This window comes from Berghia stephanieae, chromosome 6, assembly GCF_034508935.2.
Source record: "Berghia stephanieae isolate SIO BIC M18660-M18661 chromosome 6, UCSD_Bste_1.3, whole genome shotgun sequence".
NCBI classification, from domain to species: domain Eukaryota; kingdom Metazoa; phylum Mollusca; class Gastropoda; order Nudibranchia; family Aeolidiidae; genus Berghia; species Berghia stephanieae.
This window is the reverse complement of record NC_088365.1, coordinates 62365389-62370343: the sequence shown is the minus strand read 5'-3', so window position 1 is coordinate 62370343 and position 4955 is coordinate 62365389.

The following is a 4955-nucleotide window of genomic DNA, read 5'->3' as shown; positions in this document are numbered from 1 at the left end:
GGTCCCTGGCCAACAGCAACATTTAACATGTAGGACGGGACATAACGCCTGTTAGGTGATATTACAATTTTTAGGACAAAGACAACGCTGTTAACGGCCAGGTACTCATTTTACACCTGAGTACGGTGAGAGAATGTGAGTAAAGAGCCTTTTCCAGGGACTCAACTATGCGCCGAGCGCGAGGCTTGAACCCAGGACCTTCCGATCCGAAAACGAGTGTCATACGACTAGACCACAAAGCCACACAAGGAGAATGGGAAATAATATGTGATCAAGTGTTTGAATACGGCTTTTATTATCAAAATGGGTTTGATGCTTGAAATAGAATATATCATTGACAATAATATATTTATCATACAAGGGTGAATATTCCGACGTGCTTAAACAGTCCACTCCAGATAATCGCAATACCTTGGTCAGCGAAAATGTTGCGATTAATAAAAGTTGCAATTAACCGAAGTTGAATTTCTTGTCCACTATTGCAACATTTTACACATTTATGTTAAACACAAATCACTTGGGGTAAACATTGTTCTTAGTCCACCATAGACTGAGAAATTTGATTGAAAAAAGAAAACATATGGCAGCCCTGTATAGATTTTGACAAGCAAAAGCAGATTTGATGCAAGCCGACATCGTATTCAGATTGGATTAACTTTCACTCTTTTGATCTCAACATTTGCAAGAGTGAGAGAGATTAGCGGTGATGATAGACAATAAGCTCTCATCAAATTCGTTGGTCATATTGCACGGTTGTCAATCCCAAATCAAAGGATATCTCAGTCTATCTTTACAACTGTCATTGTCTAGCTGTTGTCAAGACTAAACCCAGCCCCCTCGCCTCACAGTCACAGGTGACATCACAAACCCATACTGCACAGCCCCGCCCTCTTTTGTCTCTATTAGAGTGGTAACACACTAATGTAGCATTAAACCCTGAGCATTCTCGATTCTTAAACCTGTCATGATTTCACCCATGATGAAATATGATCATGATATTTTGTTTGATTGTCCTCTTGAATTTGCCACTTTTTGAGGTCGAAAATGTTTTGCGATTAACCGAAGTTTGTTGGATTTACCATTGACTTTTATATATAATTAATTCTTTTTCTTGGGAAAGGTTGCAATTAACCGAAAGTTGCGATTAACCGAGATTCAATTAGCCGGAGTGGACTGTATTTGTCGGTCTGATAACCGGACGCAATTATGGCATTTTAAAACAATGTTGTAATGGACAATATTTTGCAGGGGTTTAAGAGTATTTCCATTACACTAACGAGCCCATAGCCATTTCGGTTATCAGGCCTGAAAATATATACACGTTGGTGATAGTCATATTATCATTTCCGGCTATGTGGTCTTGTGGTATGACAAAAGGCCTTCGGATCGGTAGGTCCTGGGTTCGAGTCCGACTCTGATAGGCGTATTGTTGAGTCCTTGGAAAAGTGTCTGTACCCACATCCTCTCACATTACTCAGGTGAAGAATGGGAACCTGGCCCTTTACAGCTTTGTGTCAGTTGGGAGGAAATGTAATATCGCCTAACTGGTGGCATGTCCCGATGTCATAATTGTGGATGTTTGCAGGCGACCACCCCTTGTAGCATGTTACTCTCAATAAAAACTCGTTTATTATATGGAAAACAATGGGCTATATTGTTTCTTTGAGTGACACAAACTAAAAACTCGGAAGGATTCCACGTCAGTTTGATTTCACACACACACACACACACACACACATCACACACACATCACACACACACACATCACACACACACACACACACACACATACACAGACTGAACACACAATGTATGTCTTTCAATACTGGCCAAAGTTGCCAAATTACAACCAAGACTCGAATGATAACAGCGAATGGGGTGTCAAATTTAACTTCAGTTTTAAAGGTCTAATTCAATTCACACCGTAATAAATCATAATAATGATCATTCTTGATATATCAAAATATTTAATTCGCATTACTATAAAGATATTTTAAATTTGTGTATTTTGTAATTATTTTAGCGACGATACGAACCCCTTTTAATCGTCGAGCCGAACGATAGGACGCTAGACGACGATAAGTCTGTGTGTTCAGTCTGTGTGTGTGTGTGTGTGTGTGTGTCTTTATGTGTGTGTGTGTCTGCGTGGGAAAGTGATACGCAAAATTTAACATCTACTCGCTAGCCGTCAAGGATTACATATTCATTTCCTGAGCAGTCAATTGGGCATTTAGATTAAAAAAATAATGACAAATAATCTAATTGCGATAAATTTGAAAACCTCATGTTTGAAATCAGCTTGAAAAATGGAGAAAAATTGTCCTTTTCTCATAAAAATCGGTCTAGAAATACCTTTTTTTTTTGGTAATAGATTTGATTTTGAAAATACCTTTCTGAATTTTTATAATTTTATGATAATTTCCTTATTTTCTGGTCGATATTCTTGATTTATATATCATTTTTCTTTCCGCAATGAGACGAACGCGCTTATGAACCTCGTTTGATTCAAGAGTTTAAAACACAGATTTCGTTTTTTGATTGTGAGTTCAGCCTTTCTAAGAATTCACGAGCGTTGAGATAGATAACAATACATACAAGACCTCGTTCTCCACGCCACAGTAGGGCTTCCATTCATCGCTTTCGGTCAACCGTGGTCATTGAAGTTACACAACATATACCGCCTGTGATGCATGTACATAAATCAAGGGCTGAGCTGACACATGTTGACAAGCGAGCTATCAAGAGCAATCGTTGATTGGTCAAAAACTCGGGATTTCATATAAGGACATAAGCGATACCCACCCACCTGTCAGTGGACAGAACTTTTATGATGAAATTAGGGCTCCATAAAGTGTTATCTCATGACAGGCTCCACCCTCTCTTTCTATTCTGGCGTAGATGTAGACGACAATAGCATTTCGGATGTCATAATGACAAGTGGGCAAAGGGTTAAAGCTTTCAAACAATCCCAATCGTCGTCTATCTCTAATCGGCCCCGTTCACGCAAACAGTCTACTAAGAATAAAGAGAAGGGCGCTTGAGCTACCCATACCAAGTACCTAAAAAAGCGACGGAGGACGTAGGTTGCTTAGTATGGGTAGGTCTAGCGGCTCTTCTCTTTATTCTTAGTATTTTGTCCATGCCCGACGTCTTTATCCGGAAGACGGCAGAGGACGGCAGTGCCGGGTCGTCGGAGTCAGACTGCGGTGTGGGTTAGCTCTAAAATATGTTAAAACTAATATAAGGGAAGTAATCATGAGAGTAGTACAGACCATAGTCAATGAATGGTTATTTCCCCTAGTACAACCGATTGATAAGAATATCGGGTATGAAGAGTTACCATCTTAAAACAGAGTGTAGAAATATCACGGTGTCAAAGTCACTCAAAGTGCCAAACCCGTGATCCAAATGATACGGCACCCACCGCCTGGCTTAGAGAGAGGAAGAGATAGAGGGAGAGTGAGAAAGAGAGAAAGAGAGAGAGAGAGAGAGAGAGAGAGAGAGAGAGAGAGAGAGAGAGAGAGAGAGAGAGAGAGAGAGAGAGGGACAGTGAGACAGAAAGAGGGGAAGAGAAAGCGCGAGAGAGAGAGAGAGACAGAGAGAGAGAGAGAGAGAGAGAGAGAGAGAGAGAGAAAGAGAAATAATTGAGCTGACGTAATCATTACTGTGCTATCCATCTAGACAAAATATATGTCTTTCGATGATTGTGCGGCTATGTGGTCAAAAGCTAAGGTACTCGCTTTCGGATCAGAAGGTCCTGAGTCCGAGCCTCGCTCGGAGCATAGTTGAGTCCTTGGAAAAGGCTCTTTACTCTCATTCTCTCACCGTACTCAGGTGTGAAATGAGCACATGGCCGTCTACAGCGTTGTCTCTGTCCGGAAAAAAACAAACCATGTAATACTCCTGACGGCATCATGTCTCGTTCTACATGTTACGTGTTGCTTTTGGTCAGGGACCCCTTGTAATGCGCTTTAAGCACATTTCGTTGATATTGCCCTATGTAAAGGTTCAATTTTTGATTATTTATGTTTCTTAGTACCTGTCTTGCTGACTCTCTTCTCTCAACTACAAAAGTGATGTCAGAGAAGCTGGCTCAACTAACCAAAAACCCATTGCACCTTTATATAATATTAATTACATCGAGTTTTAGATTGAGAACAATATCTACTAAACTCAAAAGTGCTCAAAGCGGTTTACATGGGGTTTCTGGCAAGCAGCAAGACTTAGCATTTAGGACATTACGGGACATGACGCCTGTTAGGCGATATACCAATCTTTTTATTTCGAACAGAGACAACGCTGTTAACTGCCAGGTAGTATTTTACACCTGAGTACGGTGAGAGAATATAAGTAAAGAGCCTTTTCCAAGGACTCAAATATGCGCCGAGCGAGGATCGAACCCAGGACCTTCAGATCTGAAAGCGGGTGTCATACCACAAGACAAGATAACCGCACACCCGTGATCGCTCCTAAAATTTTCACTTCCAGAAACATTGCTCTCATTTTAATTTGTAGACATTTTATTTGACATATTTCAAGATGGCGGTCCCTCAATATTATTCAGGATTATGTGGAAGAAAAATTAGATTAACAAAAATGTACAATCAGCCATTTGAGATTGTTGTGATTCGCCAATTATTATTATTATTATTATTATTATTATTATTATTATTATTATTATTATTATTATTATTATTATTATTATTATTATTATTATTATTATTATTATTTATTATTATTATTATTATTATTATTATTATTATCATCGTTGCTATTATTATGGGGTTTTATTGTCTGAGCCCGAAACGTATCGTGTTTTGCTATTTTGATCTTCCTTTTTTTTTTTTGGAGATGTTTTTTTCATTGTTGTTTATTTCATCCTGTAGACAAAGACTTTCTCAAAACGTATCTAGAGTCATGGTGACGGACGAATTGACACAAGCCAACTTTCGGTC